The sequence below is a fragment of the Monodelphis domestica genome, chromosome 2, assembly GCF_027887165.1.
Source record: "Monodelphis domestica isolate mMonDom1 chromosome 2, mMonDom1.pri, whole genome shotgun sequence".
Classification (NCBI taxonomy): Eukaryota; Metazoa; Chordata; class Mammalia; order Didelphimorphia; family Didelphidae; genus Monodelphis; species Monodelphis domestica.
Window position 1 is genome coordinate 201,308,922 of NC_077228.1, and position 18,877 is coordinate 201,327,798.

Consider the following 18,877-nt stretch of genomic DNA (forward strand, 5'->3'; position numbering starts at 1 on the left):
GCTGCCCTTCCCCACCCATGTTTCTTCATGGCATAGTGGTGACCCTGGTTATCCTGGAGGTACACAAGCTCTGGTAGATCCTACTCAATCCAAACAGTTCTTGTGATAGGCTGTGATCATTAATTTCTGAGATAATTATCACCACAAAGTTGTCAGGTAATGATCTTTTTTTCAGGGGGAGTCACAACAACTCATTAGGAGCACCTTAGTGTGGAGAGAACACCCATATCAATAAGACAAGAGATCTTTTGAAGTGTTGGGAAAAGCATTTATTAAGAGTAATATTCAATTTTGAAAAAAAGCCAAATAAACATATAGATATTTGCATTCATAGACAATCATCTTATTCTCTTACACTACCATGAAAATGTGAATTGTTTTACTTTTGGCATTTAAGAATAAAAAATACTTTATAAACTAATGGGACAGGTAGATGAAACAATCTGAAACATCCAAAAAAATGTTAACAATTCCAGTGTGTCCCCTTAAAGCATCCTCCTGATTGTTGCATCCAAGGTGCTCACTTCATAGTCTCAATTTTGTCTTCCAGTGATCTCTGGTCTAAGCAAACTGAACTTGGGAACTGTCTCCAAATAGTTTCTGAACTATCCTACTTATGTGACTTTCCTCAGATTATTCATTCCTTATTGCCTGGAATGCCACCCATTACAGATGGGTTGAAATTCTATCAACCTTTAAAGGTCCACCTCTGATGCCACATCCTTCATGGTGCTTTCTCTGATCTCTCCTTCCTCTGAGTTCTTGTAGTATTTTTTAATATTTCTAGGACTCTTACTGAGTTCTGTTTGTATTACAAATATCTGTATCCCTCTCTTATCTCACCCTACAAGCCTGGGCCCTCCTTGGAGGCAGAGGCTATGTCTTATTTATGCTTCTTCTCAGGGTAGAATAAATGCTAGGTAAATATTTGCTGAGCTAAAAGCAAATACAACCAGATAAACACAAGCCCAAATAGTGCCACCTAATTAATTTGCACTTGATAAACCAGAAGCTGACCTGAAAGGAAGGCGATCAGACCTTTTCTGGAAGTTATCAGAGAGAAACAGCTGCAATGACACGCACTAATCAACTCACAACTTCAAAGTACTAGAAACAATCTTCTTCATCTAGGCTTATGCCCAGAAGATTCTCCTGGGTTCTTGGGGTGAAATCTCCAGGGTGGAGATTATAAGATATTTGATTTATTTTTTTACTGTTTTGTTTTTGAAACTCTTATTTTCTGTCTTAGTGTCAATTCTAAGACAGAAGAATGGCAAAGGCAAGACAATTGGGGTTAAGTGACTTTCCCAGGGTCACATAGCTAGGAAGGGTCTGAGCCTGGGAGTTAGATATTTTAAATATCCCAACTTTAGTCTTAAGGAGGCAAAAGTATCTAAGGGTAAAAGGATATAAACAAAAACCAGAGAACACTTAGTAGGTTTTCCCCCTTCCATTTTAAAGTGAAAATGACTTTAGAAAAAAAGCAGAATTTTTATATAACCATGTGAAGTTGGATGGGAAAAGGATTCCCACATTGTTTGAGCTGTTGGGGAGATTTTAAACATTTTTAATCATCATGAATAACTGGCAGCTAATTTTTTAAATGCAGACATTCTGACTATGAATAAAACCAAAAGACAAAGTTGTAGCTAAATGGAAGGTCATCCACTTGAAAAACAGATAAAAGGACAGATTTTGTTTTGTACCCAAAGGCAACAAAAAGCATCATTTAATGGAGTGTTTGGCCATATCACATTATAAGTTCTTACAATTAAACTGACTAGTTCAGAAATAGTCAATAAATAGTTCAAAAACATTTATGAAGCATCTATCATGTGCCAGGCACTGTGACAAGAAATGAGAGGAGGGCAACTAGGTAGCACAGTGGATAAGAGTGCCTGGTCAGGAGTCCAAAGGACCTGGGTTCAAATCTGTTCAGCCTCAGACATGTCTTAGTTATATGACCCTGGACAAGTCACTTGATCCTAATTGCCTACTTATTAGTGGTTTTAAGACAGGGTAAGGGTTAAAAAAAATGACAGTAAAGTACTGGCACTTACAAAGTCATTTCAGAATTAGTTGACTTTGTACAGTTAGATCATTACTTTGTTACAGTTGAAATAAATACTTAATTAGAAGAAAGGAATAAAGATGTGGGGGGGGGGGGACACCAGATATAATTACAGTAGATCCAAATCAACCTTTTAAAAATGAGTTGATGATTTTGGAAAAGCTGTTCATTGCTATTTCTTTTTTTTTAAAACCCTTACCTTCCATCTTGGAGTCAATACTGTGTATTGGCTCCAAGGCAGAAGAGTGATAAGGGCTAGGCAATGGGGGTCAAGTGACTTGCCCAGGGTCACACAGCTAGGAAGTGGCTGAGGTCAGATTTGAACCTAGGACCTCCAGTCTCTAGGCCTGGTTCTCAATCCACTGAGCTACCCAGCTGCCCCCATTGCTATTTCTTAAGGAAGTTGATCTGATGCAAAACAGCTGTCTTAAAATGAGGTCAAAAGGTGTTACTTTATCAAAGCACACTTAAAAATTGCACAGATTCAATTACATAATGCTCCTTTACCAAAAAAAAATAAAAAAGAATTTAAATAGCTGCAGGAATATTCAGGGTTCATGGCTAGGCTGTGCCATTATAATAAAAATGACAATGCTATTAAATATAATTTATACATGTAATGCTATGCCAATTAAATTATCAAAGGGACACTATAGAACTATGTAAAATAATAACAAAATTTAGGAAAAAAGATCTGGGAATTATTTTTATCAAGGGAAATAATGAAAAAGGCAGGAATGAAGGAGGAATAGCTGACTTGCAAGTTATATTATAAAGTAGTAATTATCAAAAGTATTTGGTGTTAGTGAAAAAAGGTAGATCAATCAAAAAAAGTAAGTACATCAATCAATCAAAAAAAGAAATGTAGATCAATGGAACAGACTGGACAAGCGATTACATGAAACTGAAAAACTTTTACTCAAAGTAATGTAACTACAGTATGGAAAATGGTTGACTATGAAATATCTTTGGTTTTATATCCAAGGGATAAAGATAACTTTAACAGAAATATCTAAGACCAAAAGTTATTCCCCAATACATAAGTAGTCACAGGATGTGGACAAATGGTTCTCAAAAGAATTCCAAATTATTACTTTTTATGAAAGAACACTTCAAATCACAAATAATAGAAGAAATGCAAATCAAAACAACCATAAAGTTTCACCTCATCTGCAGCAAATTGGCAAAGATAACTAAAAATGGGAATAGCCAATTTTGGAAGAGATGGAAAGACAGGTACATTGTTATACCATTGAAGCTATGAATTAGTATAATCATCCTGGCAAGCAAATAAAATGGTTAAAATATACATACCCTTTGACCAAGTGACTCTACAGCTAGGCATATAACCCAAGCATGTCACTAATAAAAAGAAAAGGTTCCATATATACCAAAATATTTATAGCAATACTTGAGGTAGCAAAGACCTGGAAGCAAAGTAGATACCTATCAACTGGACAATAACTTAACAAATAGTGGTTAACAAATAGAAGGGAATGGAATATTACAGGGCTAGAAGAAATGACAAATATGATGAATACAGAGAAGCATGAGAAGATTCATGTGACTAACAAAAAGTGAAGTAGGCAGAGCCAGGAAAAAATGTAATCATGAATACAACATTATAAATGGAAAGATCCAGAAAACAAATAAGGATTAATGTTGTAAAAATTATAAAGGACAAGTTTGTCCCCCAAAAAGAGATATGAGAAGACACATCTCTGCTCTGCAGAGGTAGGTAACATTTTATGGAACATTGCATGTAATGTCAGGTATTTTCCATGTATAGATTGGTTTTGCTGATTTTTTTTCCTCTCCTTTAAAAAAATTCTTTAGTAGTAACAGGAATGTTAAAAATAAAATGGTATATAAGTTGTACTTGTCTTTTGGGTATAAAGTAAGGAAGGAAGAAAGGGAGGGAGGGAGAGAGAATAGATATCAGCAATTATTAATCCATCAGGTAATCCTTCTCATCTTTATAAGAAGGGTCTATGCATACATTGAGGATATTATTTTTATTATTTTATTTTCCCAATTCTATATAATAATTTTCAATATAAGTTTTCTGAAATTTTAAGATCTAAACTGTCTTCCTTGCCCCGAGATGTCAGCAACTTAATCTGGATTATACATGCATGAACATGCAAAACATACTTCCATATTGATCATTGTTGTAAGAAAATACATTGAGGATATTATTGATGGAAGCATAAGTGAATAGGCAAGATTTGATATACTTCCTATAGCATGACTCCATATCTTTAGTTATACAAATGAATATTAGGTATTGAAAATAGGACATCTTACTATGTGAAAATTCCATTGCAAGTATTACAAAATAATATTTGACCCAGAAAAACTCAGCCTTAAAGACTGTCCTAAAAATAAGATCTCTCCTATGTACATGTCAATACTAAACAGGGCCAAAGACCATAACTTTATTGAATAATCCCCTGAGTATCAATATTAAGCCAGGGATAACTCAGGCAAACCTAATAGCTAAATTGATCACTACTGTCCCAGGAAATGTTTTGCATGTACCCTGAAGAAAAGGGTGCCCTATTGTTGGATTTCTTGATTTTTTTTTTGTTCCAGAATATCGTTGTATTTGTTATAACAAGCCTTGGAATTTCATGGAGCTTCCTCAATGAGATCTAGTCATTCAAAAGCCTGGCTTTCTATACTAGAAAATTGAAATGGATAACAAGCTAATATGGCCCATAGGGTGGCATAGCTGGATTCGTAGTTCATTCAGTTACTTTATAATATGTTGGTGAAAGTACCCTGGATTTGCAGTTGGAAGAACTAGTTTTGAATGCTAGGCCTGACACCAGATGTGCAACCCTGGCTAAGAGACAACTTCTATGTTTCTCAGTGTCTTCTGCAAAATGAGGAGGATGGATCAGACTAGATGACCTCTGAGGTTCTTTTCAACTCTAAATCTCATGATCCTGGATGAACACTGCAATTAGAAAATGAGCCAGGTCTAGAACTGAAGAGGGCATGAGGCATGTAGGAAATGATATGATGCTTTCAATGATCCCAAGCTTTTCAAGAAGATGAAAAGAAAACATCTTTTTGAAAACAATATTTTCAGTGGTGCTATGTGGCAGGGAATCCTGCAATATACATAATTTCAGAAGAAATTGCAGGTCACCCAAAGGTCTTGCATGGCGGGTGTAAGTAGGCTGTAAAGCATAACCAAAATGACTTATTTGAAATAAGGGGTGTTAAAAAACCATCAAGGACATGAATTTTAAAAAGATGTGGGAAGGAGACTTGGGAATAACATATGGACAATCCAAGTTCTTCAATGCTAACCATGAAAGACTAAAAAAGATCAGACAAAGACTTCTAGAGCAACAAGTAGATTCTCTTTTGAAAATTTATTGGAAGACATAGACAAGGATGATGGGTGAGAAGGCATGAAAGGATTTGTGATTTATACTGGAGGAAGGAGTGTCCATACACAAATTTCTGGATTCATTAAATTATCAAAGATTTCTAAAGTTATTTCCTTTTTGGCTTAGGGATTTATTGGCAGATGGAGACAGGATGGAAAGAGGTAATAGAATTACCATAGTGTTCAACACATCATTTATTCAGCAATTATGGGAGCAATATTATATAACTGGAACAGAAAGAACACTAGATTTAGAGTCAGAAGACCTGAGTCCAAATCCTGTCTCTTGCCACTTATTAACTGTGATAATTAGACAAATGACTTTAATGTCTTACGGTTTTAGTTTCATCAGCTGTAGAATCCTTTAGCTCTAAATTCTTTGATTCTATGACTTTCCATGTGCATAGCACTATGGGAGGCAAAAGTGAAACTGATGGCTAAAGAATACAATTTATATTTATAAAGTATCCTCCAATATTACATACTTTTGAAGGTGACTGTGACTTCTTAAAGGATTTGCCAGAATATAGATTCTGTCCAATGACATCTATGCCTAGTTGAGTGCTCTGAGTCTAGCTTAGTGCTAATCACCAGAAGCTTGGCCAATCAGAGATGAATTCTTTTTTCAACCACAGAAATTCATGTAGACAATTTACTGAAGCACAGAGTGATCTGCATCTGCACACCAATTTAATCACAGATTCTGAAAATACTACTATTTATGATATGCTTCCCCCAAACAATTCTGATATAGTTCATACAAGTCCAAGTGTAATCTCTGACTCAGATATTTCCTTCTCCTCGATATAGACCAAGCCTGATCTTGAAAGCCAATTCAAAAGATGAATGAATACCTCTAGCTCATTAAACCAAAATACAACATATGCCCATATAAATTGTGTCTTTCACAAATGCTGGTAGTAAGGCCAGTCAGTAAGAAGGCATCTATTAAGTGCTAAGTTCTGGAGATACAAAGAGAGGCAAAAGTATTCCCTACACTCAAGAAGTTCTCATTCTAATTGGAAAGGCAACATGTAAGTAATTAAATACATATAAGAACTATACAGGAAATATAAGATATATACAGATGTAAGGTAATGTCAGAGGAGAAGATCCTAGCAACTAAGGGGATGAAGGCCTTCTACAGAAGGTGGGACATAAAATGAATTTTTAATGAAGCTAGAGGATTAAGAGGCTAGAGTGAAGGAAGAGAGCAGGGTGCGAAGGGGAAGACAGTACCAAAGTACAGAATCTGGAGATGGAATGACCTATACAAGGAACAGCAAGTTCCTTGGCCAGTGTGGTTGGATTATAGAGAATGCAGGTGAAGCGTCATCCAGAAAACTGGAAAAGCAACAAGGGTCTTGGCTCTGAAGAGCTGTAGATGCCAAACAGAGGTAATGGCCACTGGAATTTGAGTAAGGGGGCAGCATGGACAGTTTGATGCTTCAGGAAAATCAACCAAGCAGCTAAGTACGGGATAGATTAGGGGAGAGACTTGGTGAGGGAGACCAATTTGAAGGCTACTACAATAGTCCAGGTAAGAAGAGATGAAGTTCTGGAATCAGAGCAGGGAAAAGGACACACACATAAAAGATGTAGTGATGGTAGAAAATGACAAGATCTGACAACAGAAAGGGTATGTGAGATGAGAGAGAGTGATGACTGGAAGAATGGTGAAATAATCAAAAACAAGGAAGATGAAAAGAGTAAAATTTTGGAAGGGAAAGATGGGTCCCCAGGGCCTACACAAGCCCTTACAATGAACAAATGCATATTGTATAGAGGACAGTCTTAATTTCACCAAATGGAAAATGTAGAAGACTGAGAGGAGCCCATAGACAGATACAGAAAATTCCCAAAGCACTTTACAATTACTCTTAAACTCCCCTTGGAAGGGAATTGAAATTGAGTAGTTATCAAGATAAGGACATTCTGGTAAAATCCTTGTCTCCCAGAGGGTTCTATACATGCCCTCACAGATTCTCTCTGGAATGCAAAGAATCTTCAAGGCTATCTGATAAGCTACTGAACCTTTCCTATGTGAACTACACTGTTTAAATAACTCACTATAATAGCAGAAAATGGGTGGCTATGGTGTTACAATGGATACAGTTCTGGGCCTGGAGTCAGACTTTTCCCCCCAAGTTCAAATCAAACTTCAGCCACTTACTAGCAATGTGACCTTGAGGCAAGTCACTTCACTCTGTTGGTCTCAGTTTCCTCATCTGTCAAATGAGCCAGAGAAGGGAATGGCAAACCCTGCAGTATCTTTGCCAAGAAAACTCCAAATAGGGTTACAAGTGTTAGAATGAACAACAATATCATCAGGGAGGTAGTAGCTGTGGAAAGACTCTAATCTCATTTCATTATGGTTTTAGAATCATTCTTCATACCAAGCCACTGAGGTAATCTTCCCTCCCTTTTTTTTTTTAAACCCTTACCTTCAGTCTTAGAGTCACTACTATGTATTGGTTCTAAGGCAGAAGAGCAGTAAGGGCTAGGCAATGGGGTAAAGTGACTTGCCCAGGGTCACTAGGAAGTCCAGGACCTCCCATCTCCAGGCCTGGTTCTCAATCCACTGAGCTACCCAGCTGCCCTTCTCTTCTTCCCTTCTAAGAGATATGTGACTCAGGAATTTCCCTAATTTCTCTAGAAGATTGGATCTTTGAATTTGGGGTTACAAGGCAACCCTCAAGGCTAAAATTCAATCAACCAACAAGCATTTATTAAGACCATATTATATGCTAGTATGTAGTTAGATAGCTCACTGAATAGAGTGCTGGGCCTGGAGTCAGGGAGACCCAAGTTCAAATCTGGATGTAGACATTAGCTTTGTGATCTTGGGCAAGTCACTTAACCTCTGTTTGCTTTAATCTACTGAAGGAGGAAATGGAAAACTATTTCAGAATCTTTGTCAAGAAAACCACATGGACAGTATTAATATGCTATGATCCACAGGGTGATGAAGAGTTGGGCAGGACTGAACAATATGTATCAGACAGACACTGGAGATACAAAGGAAAAGCAACAGCATCTGCCCTTAAAGAGCTTTCATTGTAATGTAAGAGATAACACATACACAAATATTTATATAACTACAAAGAAGTTATCACCTTAGAAGGGAAGGCAGTAATAGATGGGGAAGGCTTAGACTGAGAAAGGCCTAAAGAAGATGGCTTTTGAGATAAGGCTTGAAGCAAGTGATGAATTTTAAGAGGCTGAAGAGGGGGTACATTCTAGATGTGGGCTGGGGATGGGTGTACCACCCAGGGCAAAGGAATGAAAGGAGATGAAGTATCACTGTTGAAGAACCATGTGGTCCATCAATTGGACCCCAAATGGACCATCAAATGACTCAAATGGCAACTGATTGTAAATGCAGAGTGAGAGTAAGAAGCCAAGGATGCCTCTGAGGTTGTCACCTTAGGCAAACTGGAAAGAATGGTGGCAGCCTTGGCAGTAGCAGTACAGAAATTCATAAGAGAGGTAGGGTTCGGGGGGAGGGGAGGGAGAGGAAGATACAGAGTTCTGGGTTGGACACACTGAATTTGAGACAATTACAAACAACTAGTTTGAAGGTCCAGACTGCTGGGAGAACAAAAGACTATTCTAGGGGGGAGGCCCCAGGCTCTAAAGGAAGTTTTAGGATGAGCCACCAGTAGAAGGGACATGGCTTTCAAGACTAGAGGAGGTTCCAGTTCAAACACTATGATCTAGATTTTCACACTTGCTCAGGCTGATATGAAAATGAATTTGTGAAAGACAGTAAAGGAAGACTTAGGGTTAAATATGAGGGTCACTGGGTGGCTAAGTACCTAGAGCATTCCTGGAGTCAATTCAAATCTGACCTTGGATATTTCTTAGCTGTGTGCCTCTAGGCAAGTCATTTGACCGTGTGCCACTCAATTTCCTCATCTGTAAAATGAGCTTGAAAAGGAAATGACAAAAAAACCAAAACCCCCCAGAGGGGGTCATTTTGAGAGCCAAGCTCAAGGGTAAAGAGTCAAGCAGGGTTGAACAATAACAAATGAATGAAGAATAATGAAGTAATGAAGAATAACCAATTAATATCTTGATGACAAATCCCCATTCCAATAATTTTTCACCCTTGGGTTTGTCCTTTAAAAGGGATAATAGACATCTCTCCCTCAATAACTGAACTGAGAGGTGTGCTGCTTTTTTTTTTTTTTAAATAGAGGGCCAGAGCTTGAAGGATCACCAAAAACTTGATAGTTGTCTAATCATGAGTACAGGAACTTTGGTTCCATGCCTACTTTGCTGGTGGCAAACCTTGCTGTAACTTCATGTCCCCATTTATTAAATGGGACCAAGTCAAGTTCTCCCTACCAGTCATACTTCCTCAAAATGAACCACCAAGAAGCTGTTAACAAATATTTTCTCACTAATTTTTCTTCCAGTACTTTTTATGCAGAATTTGGCAAACACCAAGTAAAACCGGCATTTCCGTATGCCCAGTAGAACGGAAAAAGTTCTCCCTCATCTTAATTAGAGGTCTATTACTTTATATAACTTGACTAGACTGGTCCATTAGCTAGTGGTGTGAGCTTCAGTTACACAGACAGCTGAACCAGGCACTGTTCCCTGGTCCCTGGACCCACATTAGACTATCCTCTGTGAAATGGGAAAATTATCTAGGCAGCATGTACTACCGGTGTAACCTCGGTGAAGTCACAAGCTCTCCGGGTGGCCGGCTCGTCATCTGTAAAAATGAGGAGGGCTGCGTTCTAGTCTCTTTTCCAGTTCTACACTGCGTGGAAGGCAGTGGGACGCGAGCACTACAAATTCCCCACCCCGCCAAAGCCGGTCTAATTAGTAACTGACAGCCGGTGTCTCGGACCCATTAGTCCATCACAGCCTCCTCCTCCCCCAACCAGCGAGCTAGGGGGAGAGACAGAAGAGGGAGGGCCGTAGTGGCAGCCCCGGGGGGCACATCTGACGGGAAAGCCTAGCAGCCCAGCGACAAAATCCGATAAATATTTAGACTCAAGTGGGAGGAGAGAAGTGAAAAAGTGTCCAACGGTTTCTGAACACGGCACACACGCAGGAGCCCCTCCTTGCCCAACAACAGTTTCCATGGCGCCTTCGACTTCCCCTGTGCACGAGACACACGCAGCCCCACCCAGCTTCCCCGGAGGTTTGGACTCCGAGCCGGGAGTTGAGGGGCGCCACGATCTCCCCCGGCTTCCTCTAACCCCATGGGGAGAAAGTGGGGGTGGGACCCCCTGGCCTTGCCAATACTCCCCCCTCCCCCACGCAGGTATCCCCGCCCAACTTCCTTATTTGTTTCTCGGATCAGGAGGCGGAGCTGGAGCCCGGGCATAGCGTGGGGCGAGGGCATTCATGCCAATGCACGTGCATAGGCACACGTGTACACACACAGCCATCCAGACCCAACTTCCGTGTTTGCTCGGACCCCGAGTCCAGAGTGGAGCAGGCACAACACGGGCGTTGGGGACACATTCTCCCTCCGATTTCTCTAGTCTCTGGGATCGAAGGTGGGGGGTGGGGAGCCCATGCCTGTGCTCTCTTTCAAGCACACATACTCCCTCCCCCTCCCCAGGACACGAACTCTGTATGTGCCTAGTGCCTCGGCAGCCAGAGCTGCGTGACCTTCCCCGAGGCCAGCTGGTGGTCCTTGTCCCCAGGGCAATTTGCTCAATTGCGAGCACTGGCATCCTCACCCCCCACCTATTTCCCACGGTGGCCTTTACGTTTCTGACCCTGAGTTTCCTCTTTTGGACTAGATCTCTTAAGAGCCAAATCCATAACTTTCTTCCGTCCCTGGCCATCCAGAAGCGTCCATCTGGCCTTCCTCCCGACTACCCTTCCCCGGCGGCAAGAGGAAGCGATCCACAAGGTGTATGTGGATACTGAATCTGGAGGGCCTGGGTTTCAACCCCGACTGTGTTCAACTCTGGGCCTCCTCCCCAACCCTTTCCCCAGCTGCCTCCTCTTTAAAACAAAAGCCAATCTTTAAGCACCCATATCGTGCTAGGGAAAGGGAAAAGGGGACAAATGGGGGGAAAGGGCAGTCCAAGATCCCAGGGAGCTTTCATTCTGCTGGAGGATGAGGTAGACTAACTCCAGCATATATATACAGAGATAAATATAATACAGCAAGTCCTTATCTATGAGCTGTGGGTATCTGAAAAGGTCACATAAAGGAGAACCAGTTAAAACTGGGGACCCACCTTTCCTAGTCAATACCAAAAACATGGTTCTATTGAGGGCTAAATCCTGAATGATCAAAATACAGGACTGAGTAAAGCAAGTTGCCCAGATACTTGAAATACAATTATCAACCAGACATTAGATTCAGTGTGAAATGCAGATGCATTAAATAGAATGACATTGAGTGAAGTGTTGGAATTGGCTGAAGAAACTTAGTCATTCTTAGGCAGTTACCCTGTCCCTCATCTTTAAATAAGGCCAGTTTAGAATCTTGGTTATTTGAGCATTTGGCAGATTCCAGCAGGCTGCTGTGAATGACTGGTTCCCAGTGAAGACACTCCCATTAGAAATCTAAAATCCTTAGGCTCCTTTGAAGCTCTCAAAGTCTTCAGTCAGCCTAAGCAAGAGGGGAGAATGGTAGAAGGGAAAAAAAAAATCTTTGGTCAAAGGGCTCCCCTTCCCTTATCACCTTCCAATACATTCCTGGGGTTAGAGTTTGGCTAGAATTCTCCTTCTTTGCCTGTGTTCAGTGGAATATGAATCAGAAAACTGGTTAGTTTAAGGATGGATTTTATCAGTTGTTACTCAATAAGCATTTATTAAACACCTACTATGTACCAGGCACTGTGCTAAGTCCTAGGGATACCAAAAAAGGCAAAAGACAGTAAGGGGGCACAGTGAATAAGAGTACCAGGCCTACAGTTGAGAGGATTTGGGTTCGAATCTGCCCTCAGACACTTCCTTATTGCATGTGACCATGTGCCAGTCACTTAACCAGGATTGCCTAGCCTTTGCTCTTCTATCTTAGAATTGTTACTAGATCAGAAAGTAAGGGTTAAAAGGGGGGGAAAAAAAGACTACTAAGTTGAGCATTTGCTGATCTGCACTAGTATCTCCTTAAGGGGAGTTCCCTACAATGAACACTGAGGTCTGATTGGTTAAGATAGCAAAAGTAGGAACAGTTTTGTTGATGGAGCTAGGAAGTAGCCTAATCATGCTTGGATCTCCATTTAGAATTACTCATACCCTTTGTCCCATATTCACAAAAATATTCGTTGTGATATCAAAAACCTTGAAATAAGGCAAGTACTCATGGATTGGGATATGGCTGAAAAAACCTATGGTATAACAAAATATTGTTGGATAATAAGAAATGACAGCTATGAAGAATTCAGAGAAAGATGGTCAGACTTGCATGAACTGAGGCAGACTGAAAAAGGCAGAACCAAGAGAATGATATTCACAGCTAATGACTACAATGTAAAGCACAAGATCAATAAACAAATATTGAACATGTGAGTAGGAGAAAAACCAATTAAGATCCCAATGAAGTACCTTCTCCCTCTAAGCAAAGGGGTGGGGACAGAATATTGTATCTATCATCAGTATTTCTCTACTGGATTAAAATTTTCCCTCTTTACCCCAATGGAGAATAGTTGTGTTCAAATGAGTAGTATGTAAAAACAAAAGACATCAATAAAAATGTTGTTGTTGCTGCCCAGAAAATAAGCCATCAGTCTGGTGACTATAGGAATTCAATGATGAATATTCAGATAAAAGAATCTTCTACATGTGGTAATTTGATAAGGAATTACAGGTTGGCTTCATGAAGGGATAGAGGTAGGTGGGAAGAGCCTTGAATATAAGAATTCTTAAGAGGTATAATAACATGGGTTTCATGGGCATTTCTTATTCCCACCCCAACCTAGTTTCTAATGCCCCTTAGACTACTTTTTTATAGTATTAATGCCAGCTCTTTAGGAGGTCAAATACCTCAAATACTTTAAGCTAAAGCTTAAATACTTTGGTCACATAATGAGAAGACAGTACTCATTGGAAAAGATCCTGATGTTGGGAAAGAATAGATGGCAAAGGATGAGATGGATAGCTAGTGCAATGGAAGCCACAAACACGAGCTTGTATAGACTTCAGGAGATAGGAGGAGAGAAGGGCCTGGTGTGCTATGGTCATGAAGAATCTGACATGGCTCAACAACACAAAAGATCAAGGCAAGCATATGAGAGTCTTACTTTTGTCCCCTAGGGCTGAGAAGTACTTCCTCAACTTCACTCAACCTGCACTTTCCCCCCCCTAAAAAAAAAAAGGATAATGTCTATTTTTCTGCCACCTTATATTCCTTGCCCAGAGAGCCATCCCCTTGTACAGTAGATGCCATATTTCCTAGAGCCCTGTCACATAAGCTACTTAGGGTTCTGGTCAGAAAGCTTTGGTTAGCTCTTCTTCAAAGGTATTGTAATCATGCCAAGGTGAAGGCTTTAGAATCTGTATCCTAAAATCATAAAAGAGAATAATGCCCTCAGGTGTGGTGGATGTCTCACTGCCATCTGAGTCATCATAGCATGCTAACTGTACTCTAATGATCAGCTTTTTTTGTATGGAGATGAGGAAGGCTGCAACTACTTGAACCAAAACTATATCCTTGCTGAAGATCCTTTTCCTGCTATGACTAAACATGCATCCTTTTGTTAACTCTCAGATGATCTAAGAGTTTCTCATTTCATTTCAACCTCAAACCTGAACTCCAGACTGACCTGAATCATCTTTTCCCAAAAATAAAGAAAAAAGAGAAAAAGAACAGTTCAGCAAAATTAACCTACAATGCAACCAAGTCTGACAGTATATGCAATGTTCCACACTTATAGACCTACTTCTCCGATGAAGGTAAAGAGTTTGCTAATTATAATCATATATAATTTTTGGTTCTTTACATTTTCATTGTTGTGGTCACTATGTACATTATCTTCCTATATCTTACTTCACTTTGCATCAGTTTAAATATTTTTCAACTGTCAATGAATCCTTCATAGACCCAATTTTTGATGATCTATTAGTATTTCATTACATCAATATACCACAATTTGTTTAGCCATTCTCTAGTCTATGGGTATCTCCTTAGGTTCTAGTTCTTTGCTACCACAAAAAGTGCTGTTATGAATATTTTGGCATATATGAGGCCTTTATTTCTATCTCTTACCTTCCTGGAAAATATGACTCTCTGCATTAAACAGATGGGACATTTTAATAACTTTCTTAGCATAATTTTAAATTGTTTCCCATAAAGACTAACTTAAATAGCTCCATCAACCTTGTATTAAAGTGTCTGATTCTCTTCAGTCTGACACTTGACCATACCCATGTTTTGTTTTCTTTGTCTATCTGCTGGGTATAAGATGAAAGCTCTGAGCTCTCCTGTACATTTCTTATTATTAGTGATTTGGACCAGTCTTTCTTATGATTGCTAGTGGTTTGCAATTTCTTTTTTGAGAACTGTTCAAATTGTCTGACCACTTTTCCACTGAAGGCTCTTGCTTCTAATGCAGTATTTGGTTTAGTTCCTTATATATTTGGGGTATCAGATCCTTTTCAAAGATTTCCAATATAATTATCCTCCTCAATAAACTGCTTCTCCTTATCCTAGCTGCACTGATTTTATTGCTGCAAATGCTTTTCAATTTCAATGTGGTTGAAATAAATGAATTTATCTTTTGTGATGAACTCTTTTCCTTATTTGGTTAAAAATTCTCTCCTAGCATAGCTGTGAAATTTATTTGATCTGATTCTTGTCTAATTTTTTAGATGGTGCAAACTAACCAAATTTTAAAGTAAAATTTTGAAAAGCTACAGAGGAAACCAAATGGGTAGAGTGTATTTAAAAGTTCATTTATGCCTGTAGCAGTCTCTAATTCAGAACTGAATCTATTTCATCACTTGAGTTAACTGCTAACCTATGAGACTAGAGGAAATCTATAGTCAAAGGACCTGTGTTTGAATACTAACAGTTACTATTTTTGTGACCTTAGGAATTTGGCTTAATCTCTTGGAGTTTCAGTTTCCCTAGAGGAACCATAAGTTCTTGTTAGAAGCTTCAGACCCATCTGTCTACAGGGTACTACTCCTAGGCAGGGGCTGATGTTCTAAACTGAATCTCTCTCCCCTTAAGAGCTCTTCCTCACAATCTAAATTTTTTCATTCAGTTGGGTCTAATTCTTCCATAACTCCAAAGACTATAGTTATTTATGGAGTTTTCTTGGGATATAGGAGTAGTTTGCCACTTCTTTCTCCAATGTATTATTTTTGTCAAGCAATGGGAAGTTAAGTGACTTGCCCAGGGTCACACATCTAGGAAGTGTCTGAGGATGGAGTTGAACGCCATCTTTTTAACTCCAGGTTCAGTACTCTTAACCACTGAGTCCCAGTTGTCCCCTCACAATCTGAAGGCACAATCAGTGGCAATATTCCAAGAGACAGGAGAGATCTGTTACCTTTGAGTTTATTTGGGAACTACTCTAAGGTCTCCTACTACTCCTGCCAGGCCAAGAAGCTTCCCTTTGATCTGTAAAACAATGGAGATCCTGGAGAATAAAATGTGTTTTCTGTTTTCTACCTCCTCTCCTCTAGGTCATTGGCCTCCTTGCACAAATAACTCAAAACAATCTGCCTCCAAGAAGCTTTCCCTGACGAAAAGTCCCATTTTACTGTTAAGAACTTTGCATGCTCTTCAACTTAGATTTATTGCATTAAAAAAAACAAAACAAAACATCCTTACCTTTCATCTTAGAATCAATATTATGTTTTGGTTCCAAGGCAGAAGAATAGTAAGGGCTAGACAAAGGGGGTTAAGTGACTTGCCTAAGATCACACAGCTAGGAAGTATCTCAGGCCAAATATAAACCCAGAACCTCCCAACTCTAGGACTGGCTATCTATTCATTGAGCCACTTCGCTGGCCCAGACTCATTGCATCTGGTTGGAGCCTTTAACCTGATGTAAATATCTTCTCTATAGCATCTCTGACAGAAGTTTATTCACCATATACTTAAACACTGCCAGTGATGGGAAGCTCAACTGCCTTATGAAGTAACATATCCCATTACTGGACAGTTCTAATTGTTGCAAAGTTCCTCTTTAAATATTGAGCCAAGATCTGCCACTCCCTAGATTTGGCACTAGTTGGTTCTGGATTTTGGTCACGATGCTAATAGGCTCAAGAATTTTCACTTACTTCCATTTGCCAACTAACATCCTTTGCCTGGCATCCAAGGTCCTCCATAATCTAGCACTGAGTTAGTGGCAAAACCATCTGTAGAACCCAGGTTTCCTGATTACAATTTAATTAAAAAATAAATAATCCAATTAAACAAACTTATCAGAAGCAAGGTTCTGTGATAGATGCAGGGGATATAAATAAGAAATTGGACAATCCTTATAGAGTGTGCATGTACACAAAACTCTAATTAAATACAAGAAAGAACAGAGCAAGATTTGGATTAGTGAAGAAGGGAAATAGCTGAATTTTCGAGAGGAAATTTAAAGACAAATTAAAAAGACAATGAGGAGAGTTTGAAAAAGAATAATCTCCAGGTTCAGATATATTGGTTCAGATTCTATCTAGTCTATGAAAAATAGTAGAAAAAGAACAAACAGATTAATAGGAGATTAAAGGCATAAAAAAGATCTAAGGAAGATCTTTCAATTGTTTATTTGGGTTTCTGTTTTGGGGTTTTGGTTTTGTAAGATTATTCACAAAAATGAACAATATGGAAATGTGTTTTGTATGATAATACATGTGTAACCTAGATAGAATCACCTACCAGTATTGGGAGGGGGAGGGGAAGGGAGAAAGGGAGAGTAAGTTCTATCATATAATTTAGGAAAAGTGTGGACATTTGTTATTACATGTAATTGGTAAAAAAAAAAATTAAAATAGACAAAGTCAAAGAAAATATGGTTAAAATAATTAAAAAAAATTTCATATCTAAGGAGGATTAAAATATAATAACCCAGAGAAAGATAAAAGAAGGAAATGGCAGAAGGTAGTTGACAAGACACTAGATAAACAAGAAAAACTAAATGGAAGAATTGGAGGGCTAAACACACAGAATGGATTGGTGGTGAGTACGGCAAATTAGTGAAATGGTTGTTTGGTGCAAAGTGGAAAAGAAGATGTGGAATTGTAGAATGTAAACAGAATCAATGGGATTATCAAGTTATAAATAATTAAGTGCCAAATGCTCTAAAAATTGTTAACCAGATATTTAGGATTGACAAGTGAATACCCAGAAGGAGTTCCTCTTCCCCACTGCCCTCCAAAAGGAAACAGAAGTGAAGCTTCATTGAAAGGGAAAAGGAGAAAAATGACTTGAGGTAGAGGATAGACTTGACCCTTATCAGGAAGTGGGAAAGTAGAAGAATGTTATATAGAAGAGAAGGAAAAAGGCAGCTGTATATTTAGAACTTAGAGAAACAGGTGTGAAGCTGGCTCTTCCTGAAGAGTTAGTTGGATGCCCTAAGGACAGTGAAATTGTTTGTTTTTCAAAGAATGATATTAGTAGGGCAACAAAAGCTATCAGTTGTGAGGGCATCCTGCAAAAGCCAGAGAAATAAGAAAAAGAAGAAAGAGGAGGAGGAGAAGTAGTGGTGGTAGATGTGGTGTTGGTAGTAGAAGTAGGGGTGTTGGTCATAGTGATAGTAATAGTGGTAGCGGTAGCAGTAGCAGCAGTTGTTTTTACTGATTCCCTGCTTAGGGATACTTACTGAAGTAGCTATTTGTCAGCCTAGTAACAACAGAAAAGCCAGCTATTTTCCAGGGGAATGCATCTAAGATACAAAAGAAAACCTCTCAAGGTTAAAAAAAAAAAAGAGGGGGCAGTTGGGTAGCTCAGTGGATTGAAAGCCAGGCCTAGAAATGGGAGGTCCTGGGTTCAAGTCTAGCCTCAGGTGCTTCCTTGGTGTGTGACCCTGGGCAAGTCATTTAACCCCCATTGCCTAACCCTTACCAGTCTTCTGCCTTGGAACCAATACACAGTATTGATTCCAAGAGGGAAGGTAAGGGTTTAAAAAAAAAAGAATGATAACCATCTACTTTTGATAATTCAAGTGAATATAAACAATATTACCTCAGAGGTCTGGCCATTGTCCATTTAAGACAAGGTATACAGAAGAGAAGGGAGAGATTTAGGAATTAACAACTGGCCAAGAATGGGATTTGAACTTCTGGACCATGGCTTACACTATAAGAAAAAGAAGTTTGTAGCCAGAAAATGTATTTTACTCAAGTCCTTCAAGTCCAGTTGCAAGGTCTTTGGACTAAAAATGAAGTAAGAAACAGGGAAGGAGAAGGTTGTTTACTTATAGAGAGCTGCTATAAAGAAGGCAGAATAGTAGTTTAAGTACCCAGGAGTCCACAAG

At 39.1% G+C, this 18,877-nt stretch overlaps 1 long non-coding RNA gene across 2 annotated transcripts; it reads left to right on the top strand.

Moving 5' to 3' along the window:
• Positions 1–10,192: 10,192 nt before the first annotated feature.
• Positions 10,193–16,317, top strand: LOC103097905 (uncharacterized). 2 transcript variants are annotated; one of them, XR_008916381.1, is made up of 3 exons: positions 10,193–10,755; positions 14,167–14,351; positions 16,089–16,316. It is a non-coding gene; the product is annotated as an uncharacterized LOC103097905 (long non-coding RNA). The 2 variants fall into 2 exon arrangements; XR_008916382.1 differs by lacking the exon at positions 10,193–10,755 and adding an exon at positions 10,882–11,355 and having other exon boundaries at positions 16,089–16,317.
• Positions 16,318–18,877: the final 2,560 nt, after the last annotated feature.